Source organism: Sphaeramia orbicularis, chromosome 18 (assembly GCF_902148855.1).
Source record: "Sphaeramia orbicularis chromosome 18, fSphaOr1.1, whole genome shotgun sequence".
NCBI classification, from domain to species: Eukaryota; Metazoa; Chordata; class Actinopteri; order Kurtiformes; family Apogonidae; genus Sphaeramia; species Sphaeramia orbicularis.
Window position 1 is genome coordinate 37824219 of NC_043974.1, and position 21820 is coordinate 37846038.

Genomic DNA, 21820 nt, shown 5'->3' on the forward strand with positions numbered 1-21820 from the left:
CAGGTGATGAGCTTGCTCTTTTTGTCTTTTATGTATGTGTGTACTTTTGTTTTATTTTATTTTAACAACTCTGTATGGTGACCTTGAGTGTCCTGAGAGGTGCCTATAGATAAAATGTATTATTATTGTTATTATTATTATTATCTTTTAAAATCAAATATATATATTTTTTCAACAACTATATTTGTCATTTTTCCATAACAACATTGACATCATTAAGGCATTTTTTCCAAAATTTGTGAACTTGCCCATCCCCCCCTCCCCCGATCCAGGTGGCATCCCCACAAATACATCCACATAAACACACATGTATTAAATGGGCAAACAGAACACCAAAAGAAAAAAATAAGAAATGTACGCAAGTTACAAACAAAACAAAACAAAACAAAAAACACAAAGACCAAAAAAAAAAAAAAAAAAAATAGACTCAATCCAATCTGTGTTGATCATTCTGGTCATACCAATAATAATAATAATAATAAGAAGAAGAAGAAGAAGAAGAAGAATGATAAGAATAAGAATAAGAATAAGAATAAGAATAAGAATAAGAATAAGAATAAGAATGATAATGATAATAAATCAAATATTCGTATTGATTTTCTGGCTTGAAAGAAGAGATACAATACATGTTCAATTAAAGACAAAGTTTTTCAATACAGAAAACATACATTAAACTTCCAACCACCCAAAAAAAAAGAAAAAAAAAAAGAAAAAAAAAAGCATTAGTTAAGAGTTTGCAGAAGAAGTCAGAGAGTTTTTTCAGTTGTGGAAGTAAGTCATAAAGAGGCCCCATATCTTGTCAAATTTCATGTCAGAGAAGTGAAGACAATAAAGGATTTTTTTTTCCAGACCAAGAAAAGACATTGAGCATGAGTGGGCGGGGCAGCAGCTTTCCATTGGGTTTCCATCTTTTTATCTTTTAGGCCTGGTTTTAGTGCAGTAGGCATAGTCCGATGGGATGGGCACAGTCATTAGGGAGTGTTCAGGTACAAGTGTTCCTCTAAAAGCTTTACAACATTTATCTTTTGTGTGACAGAGTTGCTAAAACACACCTCAAACAGACCCACTTGGTCGTCATCATCAGTCAGGTGATGTATGACATAATCCTGGTGCCTGTTCTACCACATGAGCCGGCCTTATTTCAGTTATTCTGACTCATTCTTAGTTTAATCACATCCTTGAAGGAAATGTAATTTAAAATTCACATACAGTAATGCTGCCTTCAGGTGCTACCAGGAAGATGACCCTTTCCACTGGTTAATTCTACATTACCAGTGCGGTGTGTTCAAGTGCTTTTGTTGTTGTAGTGAAATGAAATATGACTGATACACAATTTATCGTGACCTGCTGCTACTTGGGTAAAACAGTTTTGGATGTGTTAATTCATCTGTTACGGGTTTATGTTTTCGTTCATTCATCTTCTGAACTTTATCCTGGAGACAGTTACAGGGACATACTGTACATGCACTGAAATATATAGAAACAAACAACCAGTCACTCTCACATTCACACCTATGGGCAATTTAGCTTAACTAATAAATCTATTAAGGCATGTCTTTGGAGGCCTAAGTACCTGGAGAGAACATGCAAACCCCACTTATTTTTACATCCGCCAGGAAGTATTGTGATCACTTTGCTTTGTTTGTGTGCGTGCATGTTTGTTCGTTGTTAAATTTTCAGGAAATGTTGATACTGACACAAGGAAGAAATGATTGCATTTTGATGGTGATCAGGGCGGGGGGGGGTCTGTCTTGGCGGAGGTCTGTGCTCTCCGAGTGCTTTTCCTGTTTATTTTTTGCAACTTGTGTATAGGTGCCATTTGCTAATTTCAGTTCTGTTATTAATTACTGATTAGTGATTTTATAATTTAATTTTATTTAAAAAGGTGTTTTGATTGTTGTGTGTGCCAATGGGCGGAGCTTGGGGTGTGCGACAGATCAGGAGGGTATATGGCATTAGGGCCGAGGGGAGTTGACGGTTTTTCTGACCGTGTTCGGAACATGTTCTGATGGTTGTGGATGTTTTGTATGTATTTTTGCCATGTTTTGGACAGTATAATGTAAATAGTGGAACTTTGTACAGGGTGGGGAAGCAAAATTTACAATATTTTGAGGCAGGGATTGAAAGACAGTGTATGACCAATTAGTTTATTGAAAGTCATGAGAATGTATTTGCCACAAGAAAATGTACATAATAGAAAATGTTTTTATTCTATGTGTCCTCCTTCTTTCTCAATAACTGCCTTCACACGCTTCCTGAAACTTGCGCAAGTGTTCCTCAAATATTGGGGTGACAACTTCTCCCATTCTTCTTTAATAGTATCTTCCAGACTTTCTCGTAATAGTTTTGCTCATAGTCATTCTCTTCTTTCCATTATAAACAGTCTTTATGGACACTCCAACTATTTTTGAAATCTCCTTTGGTGTGATGAGTGCATTCAGCAAATCACACACTCTTTGACGTTTGCTTTCCTGATTACTCATATGGGCAAAAGTTTCTGAAAAGGTATGGATAATAGTGTTAGGTATGATTATGACATCAATATATGTTTGGTTTCAAAACAATTGACATAGTGCCTGCTGAGAAAAAACAACTAAATGTTCATTATAAATTTTGCTTCCCCACCCTGTATGTATGTGCTTTTTGGTTTTTTCGTATTTTTGTTTAATAAATCGAAGAATTGTATATGTATTATATATAGTGACTCTTATTGTCTGAGATCAAACGAGCATTTGTTCCTCTTTGTGCCATTCGCTCGTACAGAGCTGGGTAAAAAGGGCATTTGTGTACTCTGCTCCTTGCTCATGGAATATGCTGCTAAGAGACTGGAAACTGACTGAACTGATCTCTCTGAATGCTTTTAAATCCAAACTCAAGAGTGTTAGAGAATATCTCAATGACTTGCACGTGTTTTACATAGGTTGACTGGTCCTGTAAATTACTGTATGTTGTAACTGTATAATGTAACTGTATGTTGTAACTATGTGTTGTGCTGCCTCTTGGCCAGGACTCCCTTGGAAAAGAGGTTCTTCATCTCAATGGGGTTTTCTTCCTGGTTAAATAAAGGTTAAATAAAGAAAAGAAAAGAAAAGAAAAGAAAAGAAAAGAAAAGAAAAGAAAAGAAAAGAAAAGAAGATGAACTTTTGTGGAGGACACACTCTTTTAACACGAGTCAGCCGTAAGCTCCAAGTGGAAGGTTTTATTGGAAAATCTACATTGTGTATACGATAAATGTGCAAAAAAATCAGCTAACAGCACATTAATAAAAGCAGTGTTTATGATTTGCAATTGATCCCTGTTCGCTCTTCACCATGTTGAAAAGTTCTAATGTTATTTTCATCACAGTAACTCGTGTATCAAACTTTTTTCCCAGTTCTCCAGTGAAAATATGACATGAGGAGGTGTTGATGTGTAATTTTTGAGTTCATAAGTAGTATTTACCATAATTCCCATAGCACATGAAGGCAACATAAAAGGCATTAACCCATAAAGACCCAGTGTTACTTTTGTGGCAGTTCCCAGATAAACTGTTCTCTAGATTTCACCTTTCTTAAATGATTTAACACCATTTATTATGACTCTAACCTCTGCATTTTGTGTGTTTTTTCAATTAAAACAATGTATTTTTTTGTATTTAATTTACTGATCATGTAGATGTTCATTGAAGCTCAGATTAAAGACTCACAATGTTCAAAAAAGGCTGAGAAATAATGAGACAGATCCAGACAGATCAGGTAGGATTTTTGACATAAACCTTTGTGTCCATCCTAGTTCATCATAGTCTTGCTGCCACTTAGGGTTTCGTTGTTTTTTTTGTTTTGTAACTTAAATCTTTATTGAGTTTTATGCAGAATTGTAACAGTAACAAAAAAAAAAAGACAAACAAAAAAGACCCCAAAAAACAAAACAAATAAAAAAAAAATGGGTACCGTGTGTTGGGTTATCCAGTTCCACTGATCCCTGATGTTCATGTCTTTGTAACTTTCGGGACAGTATCATTCTCAAAAAGGACGAATATTTGGTGAAAATACTCTTAATAGCTGCAAAAAAAAAAAAACTATAACAAGGAACTGGGGGAAGGAAACCATTCCATCAAAGGACCAGTGGATATTTACAAGTGAAGAAATATTTCAAATGGAAAAATTAACACACAGACTGAGACTGGAACAACCACAACTGGATAAAAGTGGAATAAATGGACTATATTTACATAAACTCTATAGACTGACTGTTGCTACCCGGGCTCATTGTTTTCTTTTGTACTTATTTGCCGTTCGTTTGCCACTTAGTGTTTCTATAGTTACGGATAACCAGGAAACCTCATGGAATTATTTCCTGTGCCTGGAAATAAAATTAGTTAAAACTTTACAGAATGTCTTTCATCAAGTTTTGTGAAATTCAGACCACTCCCATTTAGAACTAGAAAAGCACTCGGAGAGCACAGACCTCCGCCCAAGGCAGATCAGTGCCCCCCCCACCCCCCCACCCCACAATCACCACCAAAATTTAATCATTTCTTCCTTGTGCCAGTATCAACATTTCCTGAAATTTTCATCCAAATCCGTTCTTAACTTTTTGAGTTATCTTGCACACAGACAGACAGACAGACAGACAGACAGACAGACAGACAGACAGACCAACGCCGGCAAAAACAGAACCTCCTTGGCAGAGGTATAAATACAATAATTAAACTTAGACAAACTTTATTGATCTACAAGAGAAACTACTTGGTCACAATAGCTCAGTAGCATGTAAAAACACTCTTGAAAAAACACACAAAAAAAGCAAAAACGGGAAGTAAGTGAGAATAGATAAAAGCAACAAATAATCTAAATAGAATACACTAATAAAGCAGAAAAAAAATACAAGATTTGCCTATGTACAAACAGGAAAATGGAAGTAAATATACGCTATATATATATATATATATATATATATATATATATATATATATATATATACACATATATATGTGTGTGTGTGTGTGTGTATATGGGTGTGAAAGTGTTAATCATTAATAATAACATCCATATTTATTAATTATAACGGATAGAAAAATACAATAAAAAAACATTGAAAAGTTATATAAAAAAATATTAAAGAAGCAGAAAATAAGTGATAAATGGTTAAATAAGTGAGGAAAATTAAGTTTGTGATGTCTATGAAAAGCACCATCCAGGACAAACATATAATAAAACTAGAAGCACTCGGACAACGCAGACCTCCGCCAAGGCAGATCAGTGCCCCAGATTTGGATGAAAATTTCAGGAAATGTTTACTCTGGCACAAGGAACAAATGATTAAAGTTTGGTGGTGATTGGGGGGGGGGGGGGGGGGGGGGGGGGCGGCACTGATCTGCCTTGGCAGAGGTCTGCGCTGTCTTTTCTAGACAACCACTCATAGAGCGCAGAACTCCGCCAAGACAGATCTGTGCCCCCCCCCCCCCCCCCCCCCCCCCCGAAAGTTTAATAATTTCTTCCTTGTGCCAGTATAAACATTTCCTGAAATTTTCATCCAAATCCATCCATAACTTTTTGAGTTGTCTTGCACACGGACAGACAGACAGACAAAAACAGAACCTCCTTGGAGGAGGTAATAAGTGAGTAAAATTAAGATTGTGATGTCTATGAAAAGCACCATCCAAGTCAAACATATAATAAAATAACAAAAATAACGAGAATAGCACTCGGAGAGTGCAGACCTCCGCCAAGACAGATCACCCCCCCCCCCCCCGATCACCACCAAAATGTAATCATTTCTTCCTTGTGCCAGTATCATCATTGCCTGAAAATTTCGTGAAATCTGCCCATAACTTTTTGAGTTATCTCGCTAACAAACAAACACGCACGCAAACACACAAAGCACAGCGATCACCATACCTCCTGGTGGAGGTAAAGATTGGTTCAAACATTTCATTCAGATGCATTTATTTGTATTAGTTTTGAAACGGTACGATTCCCATTTATCCTGATTCAACTATCAACAATAAATTGGCATTGGCAAGTGAATGCTTTTCACTTTTTATCACCTTGATGTGGTTGTATTTTGTGTGTTGTTTAGTAATGGAACTTTCTGGCATAAAATTTATAACATTTATCAGACTTTATGTCTGTGTGTATGCTGCTGCCAATGGTGTCCACACACAAATGGACGTTATGTCAAGGTTTCAGGTTATAAATGTTTTGTAACTGGAGGTCAGAGGAAGCCAACAGCTGGTTAACTGCTTTGTTAATAAGTGGTGAGTGGAAAATGTTGGTTCACACAAAGAGATAATTGTCTTGTTTTATTATTGTCCAGTAAGATGAAAGTGAACTTTTACAACAGTAGGGGGGGTTAGTTTTTTTTTAACAACACATCCTGATAGTATCACATCTTGTGTTACAACAGTTCTTTTGTAAACCTTTGACCCACCCAGCTGTGATGAAATGGACTGTGTCCCATGGATACTGTGTCCCCTGCTTGTGTAACATACACTTAAACACCTGGGCCATAAAAGTATGATCGCTCCAATATTAGTTCACACCAATTATATGACCCACTGCTTTTAATTTAACTTGAACAAATAGCTCAAAACACCACAAATTAATTTTATGTCTCTCCAGATTTACAAAAAATGTCATGAATTCCTATGTCTACATTCTTATAGACTCTCCCAAAATAAAAAAAAAATACTGAATAAATGCACTTTGTCAAAATGATTTTGACCCATATTTAAACTTTACTGGACAAGTGTCTACAACCTGAGTCTGTAAGGTCCACCTCTGCATGAACAGTGAGTGGACCTGCTTTGTTCGGTACCATGAAGTAATGGTACTAATGTAAGGAATGATGTTCAAAGGGATCATGTGGATGTGGACAGGGGTCTGGATCAGCACTTATGTTGGTCTATGTTCTAAAAGTGATGTTCCTTTCAAATCTGTGTATCATTCGTTCATTCGTTTTTCAATTTAAAACCAAAAATCATCAAAAATAAAAAACAAAAAACAAAAATACGACTCGTTTTTTTGTTTTTCATTTTCAAAACCAGAAGGAAAAACAGATAACGATTTGTTTTTCCATTTCCCGATTTTGTGCTCAAATGAAAAATAGAAAAAAAAAATGGATAACGACTGTTTCATCCGATTTTGCTATTTTCAATATAGTTAAGTTGTCTGACCCAGAAGTACTCATAACTATGGAAAAAATAAACAAATGGAATCATGGCCAGACTGGAGGAATATTTCGCTATAATTAAGCTGCCGTTTATCTCATTAATTCAGAAAAATAGAGCCAAATTTATTTTTTTGTGTGAATGCAATACGCTTCCGTATCAAACAGCTGTTTTTCTGTTTTTTGATTTTTGGTTTTAAATTGAAAAACGAATGAACGAATGATACACGGATTGGTTTGTTTTTCCATTTCCCGATTTTGTGTTCAAATGAAAAATGGAAAAAACAGATAACGACCGTTTCATCCGATTTTGCTATTTTCAATGTAGTTAAGTTGTCTGACCCAGAAGTAGTCATTACTAGGGAAAAAATAAAGAAATGGAATTTTCCGAATTAACGGAATCATGGTCGGACTGGAGGAATATTTTGCTATAATAAAGCAGCTGTTTGATACGTACGGAAGCGTATTGCATTCACACAAAAAATTAATTCGGCTCTATTTTTCTGAATTAATTAATTCAGAAAAACAGAGCCGAATTTAATTTTTTTCAGAAAACAGTATCTCGTTAATTTGGAGAATTCTGTTTGTTTATTTTTTCCCTAGTGATGACTACTTCCGGGTCAGACAACTTAACTATATTGAAAATAGCAAAATCGGATGAAACGGTCATTATCCGTTTTTTTCCATTTTTCATTTGAGCACAAAATCGGGAAATGGAAAAATGAACCGTTATCAGTTTTTCATTGTGGTTTTGAAAATGAAAAACAAAAAAAACAAGTGTTTTTTTTTTTGATTTTGGTTTTAAATTGAAAAACGAATCAACGAATGATACACGGATTCTTTCACCTTACATGTGTTTTTCTTTAATTTTTATATATACTTTTTGGATTTTTTTTTTTTTTTTTTTTGCATTTGCATTTGCAGTCAAGAAACCAAATACAGTAACTTCATTGACCTTTATTTCCTACATAACAATGAAAAATTTTGAATTTTTTTTTACAAAAGTAATAAAGTCTTGTTAGTTCCTCCAATAATAATAATAGTATAAACATCAAATAGTAGTGTTGCCTTTAACAAATATTACTCATTGATTTAAATTAAAAATCAGTTAAAATGCCAAGTCAATCATATAAACTTAGCACAAAAAAAAACACATGCAAGATACTTACAAGAACATACAATAAAAATACAAAAAATTGTGATTTTCATTTAGTATTTTTAATCCTCAATTTGTTTTACATTTCATATGTACCTCTGAGTCCAAACTATCACCATATATAACACTGTTTTTTTTCCAGGTCTGTAGTTAGATTACCCTAAATCATCTTAAATCTGGATCTGTAACTTGAAACCTTAGTATGAAATTTCATTCCCATTTTAAATGTATAACACTGACACGGGTTTTCTAAAAGTTGCATTTGACTCGTCTCTGTGTATAATCAGGCTGTGTCCTGATAACACCTATTGGATGTCATGCAGATATCACAAAAAAGGTGTGAACTGTATGTGCAATAAAGTTATGGCCATACGTTTTATTGTCATGCCAATAGTCTTATCTCAGTCACTGGACTCAGCCATTTCACAAGGTGCATGTTGTCCACCAACACTTCTTTTTTGTGTGTCTTACATTTGGATTTGAGCTTTTTTATTCACTTTTCAAGGACATACACTAATGGCACTTTCTTCAAATGCCCTCATTATTTCGGTATTACTCATCTGCCTCTGTTCAGCAAATGGTAAGTTTTCGATGATTTTTCATACTCTTTAACAAATTAAGCTACTAATGATGTAAATGTTGTCGATGTCTGTACTTTGCATTTTTCCAATAGGGTGCTTCAGTGAGACTGGGTATACTTTGGTATTATATTTTAGACATATTTTAGACATATTTCCCCCCAGGATGCACCTAATGATGACCTCAGATAAAAGCAAAAAAAAAATAATACTCTTGCTCTGAGCCATCCCATAATTAATTAATTTTTAATAAAATACTGGGGCCAAAAATAGGACCCAAATCGGGACTTGAAAAACTACCTAGGTGTCAGTGCATTAGATCTGAAAACATCGCTGTAAATAGTTTTATATGGCGCTATAAATAAAGACACTGTTAAATTTGACGATCCTAGTGATTTTTCTAATCCAGACATGTGGGTTTTTCATGAATCTCAGTCCCATTCCAGGTTTTGTGTGTGACCTAGTGTTTTTCAACCCTGGGGTCGGGACCCCACGTGGGGTCGCCTGGAATTCACATGGGGTCGCCTGAAATTTCTAGTAATACAAAAAAATAAAAATTAAATAAATTACTAATAAAAATATTTTTAAATGATTCAATGTATATTTTATAGTTAAAACACTACACATTTTCCCCAATAAAATTCAAGTTCTAATAAACTGCAGGATATGACATGTGAGAGGGCCAAAAAAGGTTGGAAACCACTGATTTAACCCACCGTGTCCACTTGCGTTACATGCAGAACCTGCTCAGTTAAACGCATGGCTCAGATGGAGAGTGGGTTGACCAATAACCGAAGGGTTGGCGGTTCGAATCCCGCTCTGTCCTAGTCAGTCCGTTGTGTCCTTGGGCAAGACACTTCACTCTCCTTGCCTCTAGTGCCACCCACACTGGTGTATGAATGCATATGAAAGTTTGGTGGTGGTCAGAGGGGCCGTTGGCGCAAACTTGCAGCCACGCTTCTGTTAGTCTGCCCCAGGGCAACTGTGGATACATATGTAGTTTACCACCACCAGAGGGAGAATGTGAGAGTGAATGAATAATGGGTCAATGATGTAAAGTGCTTTGAGTGGCCAAAAAAGCGCTATATAAATCTAATCCATTATTATTATTATTATTATTATTATTATTATTATTATTATTATTATTAATCATGAGTGATTTGTTTTGTGAAACACTCTGCCTTGCATAATTAGTTCAATTCCCAAAACGTACCTGTGAGAGAATAAAACGATATTCGAAAAAAATAGTGGCGCATAATTTTCGTGTCCCCTTAACTGTTACATACAGATTTTTGTGTATCAAATATAACGTAAAATAATATAAAAATGTGTTTTATCTGAAAAATAGTTTCTCTTTTATCTCAGTGAGTACACTATTTATTTTTTAAATCAACCCAAAGTGCTTCCAAACTTGCTTCATAACATTAGTCTACATCTGGTTTGAATTTTTAGCCCCATGTCCTGTTTTTAGGACCAGTTTCATAGAAGCACCCAATAATGGTTCGTTTCTTAACTCAAACTTAGTCACATGAACAAATTAACCATTTTAGCCGTAGGGAAGATTGGATATGGTTGTAACAGATCTGTAATCACACATTTTTGAGCAAGGGTTCTAAGACTTTTATAACTTTTATGACCACATTTTAACACTTCAAATAACATTTATTTAAGTCTTGTAAGAACATTATAAACTTTGTGGAATATTGTCCTCCTCCATCACATTAACACAAACTGGGATAAATTTTTACCGTTAGAGAAAAGTAGCAAAACCCACCATATGTGACATGCCAGCAGAAAATTTACTTTAATATTATTTTTCCACAAAAGTCTTTTTTTCCTCATTATAATGTGCTCAATGTCTATTTACAATATTGATATCCACCATATGGGGTCAAAGAAGACGTGCGTGAAATGATCGTATGACTTCCATCTCATCCTAAAATTACAAGACTGGTAATTTGTCATGTAACATAAAAATATTAGATGACAAAAAACATTGTAAAATTGTAATGAATTACAATGACTGAAAAACTACATATTGGTACTGTTAAAGGGGTTACATTTGAATATAAGCTTTGGAGTACAAAGTCTTAGAGCTGACCACAAAGACAATGTCCATCATCAGCCAACTCGAGGTCAAACACACACTCTAATAATCACATTAGCACGAAACAGAAAATCTTCCATACTGAACAGTTAAATTTGTAGCATGGAAGTTAGATGATATGCATATATTCTTTATGTGTTAGCATCGCCGAAACCAAACTGAAAGCTATTAAGAATTTGATAATAATTTCTTTTTCTTATTGTAGAATATTTAACGAACCATGACCACCATGGGGAAGAGACTGAGCTTAAGACAAAAGTCATTTCATTGAATCTCGGAGCTGAACTAGACGACCAAAACACACCCAATGATGTTTCACCACATGAAATAAGACTTTCAAGAGACAAAGGCATTAGTGAGATTACAGAGCCTTCTGCACCCGAGCCCACTAGTACCTCATTGTCTCCTGAAAATACTAGCTCAGCGAACCCAGAAACATCCCAGTCTACCATAACCCCACCAATGTCTGACCTCACCACTGAGACCAGTGAGCCAACAACACAACTGGAAGACTCCACCACCACACCGGCAGGAACCACTCCAGGAAACACACCTGAAACAACTGGCACCACATTGGTCTCCGAAACAACTGGCTCAGCAGACCCTGAAACATCCCAATCAACTGTGACCACGGTAACATCCGAACCTATTACTCAGACCAGTGAGCCAACAACAGGCCTGGAAGACTCCACCACCACACCGGCAGGAACCACTGCAGGAAACACACCTGAAACAACTGGCACCACATTGGCCTCCGAAACGACTGGCTCAGCAGACCCTGAAACATCCCAATCAACTGTGACCGCGGTAACATCCGAACCTATTACTCAGACCAGTGAGCCAACAACAGGCCCGGAAGACTCCACCACCACACCGGCAGGAACCACTCCAGGAAACACACCTGAAACAACTGGCACCACATTGGTCTCCGAAACAACTGGCTCAGCAGACCCTGAAACATCCCAATCAACTGTGACCACGGTAACATCCGAACCTATTACTCAGACCAGTGAGCCAACAACAGGCCTGGAAGACTCCACCACCACACCGGCAGGAACCACTGCAGGAAACACACCTGAAACAACTGGCACCACATTGGCCTCCGAAACGACTGGCTCAGCAGACCCTGAAACATCCCAATCAACTGTGACCGCGGTAACATCCGAACCTATTACTCAGACCAGTGAGCCAACAACAGGCCCGGAAGACTCCACCACCACACCGGCAGGAACCACTCCAGGAAACACACCAGAAACAACTGGCACCACATTGTCCTCCGAAACAACTGGCTCAGCAGACCCTGAAACATCCCAATCAACTGTGACCGTGGTAACATCCGAACCTATTACTCAGACCAGTGAGCCAACAACAGGCCTGGAAGACTCCACCACCACACCGGCAGGAACCACTGCAGGAAGCACACCTGAAACAACTGGCACCACATTGTCCTCCGAAACAACTGGCTCAGCAGACCCTGAAACATCCCAATCAACTGTGACCGCGGTAACATCCGAACCTATTACTCAGACCAGTGAGCCAACAACAGGCCCGGAAGACTCCACCACCACACCGGCAGGAACCACTCCAGGAAACACACCTGAAACAACTGGCACCACATTGGCCTCCGAAACAACTGGCTCAGCAGACCCTGAAACATCCCAATCAACTGTCACCGTGGTAACATCCGAACCTATTACTCAGACCAGTGAGCCAACAACACAACTGGAAGACTCCACCACCACACCGGCAGGAACCACTCCAGGAAACACACCTGAAACAACTGGCACCACATTGTCCTCTGAAACAACTGGCTCAGCAGACCCTGAAACATCCCAATCAGCCATAACATCTGCACCCACCACCCAGACCAACAAGCCAACTACACAGACTGAAGTCACTACTACACCACCAGACACCACCGGAACCACAGGGGTAACATCTACACCATCAACCAAACCACCAACTGATGCAACAACAACTAAACCACCAGTAACAACAACACCAACACCTACCACTTCACCAAGTCCAACAACAGTGAAGCCACTTACATGCCTAAATGGAGGATCTTGGAATGGAAGCAAATGTATATGTCTTGCTGGATTTGATGGAGATACATGTGAATTCATTCAAAATATTGTGCCAGGTAGGTTGATTTTTGGTATACTTTAATTCCCTTCACTTGAAAAGGATATTTGAAATGTTTTTAACTCGCCTGTTTTTTGATTCATGACATACAAAATGCATGGTTCTCTTTACAGAGACACACAACAGATCAGTGGTGGTTAATATGGTGATTGAGGAGACCTACAATCCAGAATATGACAACAACAACTCTCCTGAATACAAAGAATTTGTTGGCAACTTCACTTCCAAGGTAACTGATAGCAGTAAAGGTAAACGGTATTTTTGTTTATATTTAGTTTTATCCTTTTTTGATATTAAGTGACAACCTGATCCTAGGAAGAGTTGTACAAATGAACAATCCAACCCAAGTCCTTCACACAAAGGTCAATGTGTTGTGGTTATTAATAATGGAGGTCAGAAATTAAAACTGTTCTTAGTTTAGCAATAGTGCTAGCAAATGTAAGAAAAACACAAAACGGATCAGCTCCTATCACAAAACAAAGCATATACTTATTACAATTACTATTCTATGTCTTCTGCGCTTGGTGTTCTGTATTTTTGCTGCTGTAAACAAGGCAATATCCCCACGGTGAGATAAATACTGTCATATCTTATCTTATATTATCTTATCTATTCCATCACTATTACAAACAAATGAAACATTTTCCAGTGACAACTACAGTTTGTTCAGGTATCTTGTATCATAAATCCATGAGTTTTAATTGTTTTCTTTGTGAGTGGACCTCTGTCTTCATATGTATAATCTAGAAATAAAAGTCAACCGCACTTAAATCATCATTAATAATCAGAAGGCAGAAACATACTTCCATATTTCCAGTTTTTCTTACATTTACAATTAATTGGAAACTCTCGTACCAATCTCAACAACCATAGCACCATGCTCCAAAATAGTAATATATTTAGTGATAATGATAATAACAAGAGCTAGTGAACCATCCAGACTTTACTTCTCTTTCATTTGTCACTTCAAAATTTCAAAATGGATTCAAAAATGGATCAATGACAGTAGATGGAGATGCTTGGTTTATGTTCAGTTTATGATAGATTTTACTGAAAAAGTCACTTTTTCTTCAGTTTTCTCTGTTTTTGATATAAAACCCCTCAACTTTAATCAGAATCAGAATCAGATTTTATTGCCAAGTAATTTTTACATTACAAGGAATTTGTCTTGGTTCTGTTAAAAGAACAGTTAAAAGAAGCAGCAGATATCAAAAAAACAAAAATAAGAATAAGAATATAGAAAAACAAGTGTTTGCCTTCAGAAGTGAATTATATACAAATATACACTAACATATGTGCTGGAAACTGTGGTATCCTGTGGTATCTGAGCTTTTATGAACATCTATATGATCAGTGAATTAAATATAGGAAAATACCTGATTTGAACAGGAAAAAAATGCAAGAAAAAGATGATAATGTTACGATAAAGGGTGATAAGGTTAAAGAGAGAGAAAAAATTCATTTGGGAACTGCCACAAAAGTAGCACGGGATCTTTATGGGTTAATATAGTTTGAATGTGTCAGCTGATCTATTGTGATTACTTAAAACCCCCAAAAAGTAATAAAAGTAATAAAACTTGTGGTTCATTGTGTTACCAATACTGTCCATTCATTGTATTTGGATTTTTCCTTCTTACTGTTACAATTTTAGATGAATAATTACTACCAGGGCAAGGTGGAAAACTTTAAAGAAGTGGTGGTGACTAGTGTCAGGTAGGTATAAAAAAATGTATTACTATTTTATGACACACATTGACAACTATTTTATCGTCATAGTGATGTGAGTTATAACAGCTGTGTTTGTTTTTCTCTTGTTTCTCATAGCCGTGGGAAACCTTTGAGCAAACTGTCACATAACAGCTGGGAACAGGTAAAGCATTTTAAATAAGTGTGTTGTAAAGTGTCTGTGCTGTTTGTTGGTCATTCCCAATGCTTTTCTACGGTGGCTGACAAGGGTCAAACACATTGCAACAGCTCATTGTGTCTCAGTTAGAGAAAACAGCTGCAAGTACAGAAACGATGCAAATTCACAAACTCAAACACTAGTCTAAAGGAGGTACAAAAAGAGGAATGTGGTGCAAATGAAGAAATGTGCCGCAAGAAACAAAAAGAAATGCATACTCATCAAATGCTCTGCAAATAAAGAAACGATGCAAACCAAGAAAACATCTACAAACAAAAAAACGCTGCATAACCAGTCAGTACAACGGAAGTCCTCCAAACCTGCAGGGGGCAGCATTTATAGACAACAGACTAGAGTAAAATATAATCAAATAAAAGTCATATGACTGCATTACGCCATAACTTCAATTTGTTCCACTGTAGTTTGAAAGCCTGTCAGTCAGCTGTTCTCCATCTCTCTCTCCATCCTGTGTGTCTCTGCATTGAGCTGTTCTGCTGACAGCGCCCCCTACAGGTTTGGAGCATTTCCGTTGTACTGACTGGATATGCAGCGTTTTTCTTTTGCAGATGTTTTCTTGGTTTGCATTATTTCTTTATTTGCAGAGCATTTGATGATTATGCATGTGCTTTTGTGTCTTGCGGCACATTTTTTCATTTGCACCACATTTCTGTTTTTAGACTTGAGTTTGAGTTTGTGAAATTGCATCGTTTCTGTACTTGCAGCTGTTTTCTCTAACTTAGACGCATTGGGCTGTTGCACCGTGTTTGGCCCTTGTCAGCCACTGTACTTTTCTATTCTCTGTCTATTCTCTATTTACTGTGGCCTTGGTCATTTTAAGACCTTGATTGGAATTTCAGAAGTGCCGTGAGAAGATAATCATGTATAAGAGTTGGTGTTATTGACTGGACTGGATGTGACGTGACATGACTTGAACTGACTTGAATTGACTTGAATTGAATTAACTTGAATTGACTTGGCTTGACTTGAATTGACTTGACTTGACTTGAATGGATTCTCTCTGGGTACCCCGGCTTCCTCCTACCATCCAAAGACATGCACTGATTGTTTACTTGGTCAACCTAAAATTGCCCATAGGTGTGAATGTGAGAGTGATTGGTTGTTCGTCTCCATTGCTGCATTCCGGAGTGCTGGGAGGCAGAATATATCTCACTTGGAGTTAACTACATCCTACCTCAAAGTATTCCAGGTGACCCATGTTGAACATAAACAACAAACATGGAGGACCGCAGATCTAAGCCCCTATTTGCTTTCTTACTGAAGAGGCATTTGGACTGTCGACAGTTCAGTGTTCTTTCTCATATATGTAAACAAGATGGAAGAAGCGAAATGACAGATGAGCTAATTATACATTGTAAAGTTTTTTTTTATGTGAACTTGCACACTGTACGCCACCATTGTTTTGTTGATGTCACGTTGTAGTTCACAGTGAGGTCGGGGTACTTCTATCTGGCCCCACTTTGCAACTAGGACTTCCGGCTTGGACAGGCGTTCCAATGCATTTTACCAAATTGGATGTCAGACACTTCCCATCTCCCAGCACTCTGGAATGCAGCAAATACAGGGTTATTCAAAAAGAATGAACTGATTTCATTACGCAATATTTTAATACAGAAAAGCAATAGAAAACTCCAGCCAAGTCACAAGTATTCTACTCACAATCAACTTTAATTTCCTGTCTTACAAGTGTTCAATGTGTCCACCACCTGCAACACGGACAACATCAATGCGATAAGAGAATTCCTCCCAGACGCTAACAGCATATCTCGATCTACTAAGTTGATCGCTGTTGTTATTTGATGTTTAAGGTCATCGAGGTTTGTGGAAAGCGGTGGAATATAAACGCGATCTTTTACGTATTACCGCCAGAAAAAATCACACACAATGAGGTCTGGGGATCTCGCAGGCCAAGCACCAAGGTTCTAATAGTTTTGGATTTTTCATTATAGTTTAGTTTTATTTAGTTTTGACTTTTTTTTTCTCTGATTCGGTTAGTTTTAATTCGTTTTTAGAGGAGGTTTGCTAGTTTTTATTAGTTTTCGTTTTTTTCTAAATGCTTAGTTTTAGTTTAGCTTTAGTATTAATTTTAGTTTTGTCGTATCGTTTCTCTTCTTTTCCGTCGTATTCAAATAAATTCCAGACAGGACTCTGCTGCTTTCTCCCAACTTTAGTCTCCATGTTTCCAGGTAGAGTGAGGACCAGAAGACGACTGGAAACCACAAGTGACGGACCGTCAAGTGTCGTATGGTGCCACCGGCTAAAATTGCTTGAGCGAAATAAATCGATTTTGTATCAATCCGACGTTGACAAAGACGAAAACAAAGGGAATTTTTTCCGCAATTTTTATACATTTTAGTTACTTTTGTAAGCACACAATACAGTTTCAGTTAGTTATCATTTTTTTCTTTTAATTATAGTTTTTATTTATTTCAGTTAGCGAAAATGTTTTTTCAATTCTAGTTTTCGTCATTTTGTTAGTTTTCGTTAACGATAATAACATTGCCAAGCACAAAGAGATCGCAGAAAGCCTTTTGCTGAGGTCTCGCCATTCCGAGGGTAAACAAACAAGTGAACGTTGCTGGAGGAACGACGTGACTACAGCGCCCTCTGTGGCAGATGTTCAAAACTTAGAAAACTCCTGTTTCAAATGGTCACTGACTCATTCCATGATGATGCTTGAGAACTGAAGTAATGCGTCATGAAATCGGTTCATTCTTTTTGAATAACCCTGTATGTTCAGCCCTGCGATGAACTGGAGACTCGTCCAGGGTGTACCCCGCCTTCGTCCATAGGTAGCTGGGATAGGCTCCAGCACCTCCCACGACCCTAGTGAGGATAAACCGGGTTCAGAAGATGAATGAATGAATGACTTGAATTGAGTTGAACTAATTCGGTGAGAGAAGCTCAGTAATTTTTTTTTTTTTTTTTACAGATACAATTATCAGCAGAAGACTTGGCTGTCTTCACTGTCCGAGCAAGTGCAGATGGGTAATTATTTTACACCACTAATTACTGTGCACTGATTATATAAAACCAAGTCATTTTTATACATCAGCATATGTGCACTAAGGCATTAAGCCTTTAATAAAACCAAAGCATTACTGTGAAAATATTTCTATTTTCCAGTCACTTCAACTTTTATAAAGGAGTTTTAAATGTTGTTTCTTGCTGTTGGTTGATTATGTTTGATGCCACATGTTAGGAATTTCAAAATAATGTATTAATCTGTGTTGCATTAAATTTGATTCTTTCTACCGCAGTGTTAATGTCACACATGATGTGGTTTTGGAGCTTCCAAACACTGACAGTGCTAACAGTGATTATAAAGATGATATGTCAGAGGTTACAGAAGCTGTTAATGCCCTTCACAAGTGCAAAAATAACGGTAAGACATATAATCAGTTCATTACGCACATTTAACTATATTTATTCAAATGATAGCATGTTTATTACTAAGACAATGTGCCTATTGTAAGTATTTCCCTTAACAAGTCTTTTTTTGTGTTTGGAATTTACAGATTGTATTTACAACATCACAAGTCCACCTGTTGTGAAAGCAGCAGAGCCTGATTTGGAAAGTCAGTATCACCGTATTATATATCTGTATGACTTATATTTTAATCCACATTCAGTTACTTTCCAAACTCCCACAGACTGATACTAAGCTATATGGTGTCTGTTTTTATTTTTTTTCATTTTATTTAGTTCTCCTGATAAAAATATCTCGCCCTTCAGTGAATATACTCCAATGTACCTGATACTTTATAAGATAAATGGGCTGGAAGAAATCCCATTGTGGCTTGAAATTAAGTTGATGAGAGACTTGATTAAATTTGGTGAATGAATTATACTTTAATGGAGATTCAATTTCAAGCTTGATTTTCAAGATGGCCATTCTGCTTTGATGTCACGTACTCAGGTGGGATAGCTCCAGTTCTCTCCTCAAAAAGAAAATGTCAAACAGCTCTTTTCAATTAATAAATGGAGGCCCATAACACAAGATAAACAATATATGTGATATTTGACCAATTCACTACCAATAGAAAAGAACTGACTCTGGCGTAATGTTACAGGATACAAATTATATCAAATATTTATACAAATTTGAATAAATATTAAATGAAACATAGTAGCCAACTACTTCGTGTTTTCAGTTTCTAATCATTTAGCAGGTATTTAAGTTATAGCAACTCCCTGGGCTTATTTAACTTGACCACAGTGGTATGATATCAAAGAAATCAAATCAACTTTAACTATAAAGCATTTTAAAACAACACAGTTGACCAAAGTGCTGTACACAGATTTAATTTAATTTAATTTAATTTAATTTAATTTAATTTAATTTAATTTAATTTAATTTTGTCAGCACCACGACAGAAGATGAGGAAAGTTAAATACAGAGTCAAGTCAGTGATTGCTGATTTGAGTGGTTTTGAAGTAAGTTTTTTGCTGGAATTTGAAATCATTTATGATCTGTATCTCCTTATGTCATTCCACTGTGTGGTGGCTTTGAAAGAAAAAAACAGATTGTCCAAAGGTGGATCTTATAGAGCTAGCAGAACAATAGCAGACAAAGTCCAGTAGGCAAGCAGGGGCCAGGCCGTTTCAGATCTAATACACCAGACTGAAGTTGGAGAAGAGTCTAAAATTTTCAAAGCTCAGTAGGTTATGTTTTTCTAGAATCTTGCAATGATGGTACTGGAATTAATAAAAACAATAAAAGTAATTATACATTAAAACAATAATGGCTGTTGTGAGTATGGTTCATGAACTCCAGGCATCTTAAAGACTTTGTTACAATATTAAAGCATTTGGATCCTATAGGAAAAGCAGCCATTGTTAAAATAATATTGGAAGTGATTTCCATTCCTTCAGATTTTCAGATTTTTCTGCAAACAAATACTTATTTCTAATTATGTTGTGTTGGTTGACAGAACCGTTGACATCACTATTTATGTATGTTTATATTGTACATATACAATGTACATCAACACTTCAACCAACAACAGGCTTATTGTGTGTTTTCATGTCTTTTGCAGCTTTCTGTGAAAGATTTCTGGATGATCCAGCCCTTGCTGAACACTACGCAGCAGTGCCGAATCCAGGTGGAAAGACAACATGTGTAACTGCATGTAATCCTGCACATCCACAACGTAAAACCTGCTACAACAAGGGACTCTGCCGGGTGTACAGGGACATTGGACCTCAATGCCAGTATGATCACCATCCTGTTGATGTTTATTTTGGATGTATATGAGCTTTTCAGAACAGCTACTTAACCTCCGAGGACCCACTGTCCACATTTGTGGACAAGAGTTTCACAACTTCATACAAAAAAAACAAAAAAAAGTAAAGTAAACTGTCCACCACAAAGGACATTCCATAAAAATTTTAAAAACTGCATCTGAAAAAACTGTCATGAAAATGAAAAATCATCATGTTTCCAATATAAGCACAACAAAAAAGCTTGTACTTTGCTGACATGTCCTGGGTCTGAGGAGGTTAAAAGAACACTAGTAATAGTTCCACCTACCCACAGCTTCTTTGCAAAAATTACAAATCCCTGTGTTTGCTTTAACTACGTCATATTATTTCAGTCAAATATCAATGTGGCAATATCAAGTGTCAAGGAGGAATTCCTCTATAATGGCTCTGACAGGAACAACCACATAGATTGATAACTTTATTGTCTGTTCCAAGTAAAAACAGAAATTCATCTTTTGTCACGGCTGTAAAACAAAATTTAAAAACCACACTCAGGCATTAAAAACATCCCAACACACTCAAAAGCACAATACAATGGATAAAAACAAGTAAAACATCTACATCATGTAAAATCACACAGGTTCAATAAGAAATGACTAAAATATACAATAACTAGAAGCATTTGTAGAGCGCAGACCTCCGCCAAGGCAGATCAGCTGTCCCCCCGTGCCCCCCCACCCCCACCCCCGATCACTACCAAAATTTAATCATTTGTTCCTTGTGCCAGTATCAACATTTCCTGAAATTTTCATCCAAATCCGTCCATAACTTTTTGAGTTATCTTGCACACGGACAGACAGACAGACAAACCAATGCTGGCAAAAACATAACCTCCTTGGTGGAGGTAAAAAATAGTGATGAGACTTTTGGCTCTTTGAAGGGAGCCGTTCAGTCAGGAGCCGTTCACTGAAAAGAGCCGTTCAAAAGACTGGCTCTTTTATGTTTTTTGCATTATTTTGAAACACCAGTGTGTTAATGACTAAATAGGCTACATGTGATGATTGACATTACATTTTAAAAGTGTTTAACTGGCGTGGCAGTAAATATTATCTTACCGTAAAAAAGAATAGTTAGTTCAAATGTGTGGGCTAAATACATGACATGAGAGGTGACATTAGGCAAATGCTGGAATCTGACAAAAAACATCACAGTACATTATGTGGACTCGTCTGTAGCCTAAAAATGGAGAAGAAAATAAAACATTTTCTCATGAAATAACATTTTATTCTCCTCAAAACAAGAACAATAAATGTGTGTAAACATATGGAAAAAAAACACAACGGTGATTAATTACTGCAATTAAAGTACTTAAATACCTAAAAAACTGTAGTGCAAATAAAATACTTCAAGTAACATTGCAAAATACCTGATATCGCTAATGTAAATATCAAAATGATACCACATCAGGAGTTCTCTCACTTCTACTCTGTAAAAATAAAGCCAATGCCTCTCCAGTGACGCTAAACTGACAGGCAATCGGACACTCCCTCCTTAAAAAA

At 36.7% G+C, this 21820-nt stretch overlaps 1 long non-coding RNA gene across 1 annotated transcript; it reads right to left on the minus strand.

Annotated features, from left to right (window-relative positions):
* Positions 1–2484: 2484 nt before the first annotated feature.
* Positions 2485–20870, minus strand: LOC115438483 (uncharacterized). The gene is made up of 3 exons (XR_003938079.1): positions 20764–20870; positions 18594–18601; positions 2485–2497 (listed from the first exon to the last, which is right to left on the minus strand). It is a non-coding gene; the product is annotated as an uncharacterized LOC115438483 (long non-coding RNA).
* Between the last annotated feature and the right edge of the window lie 950 nt (positions 20871–21820).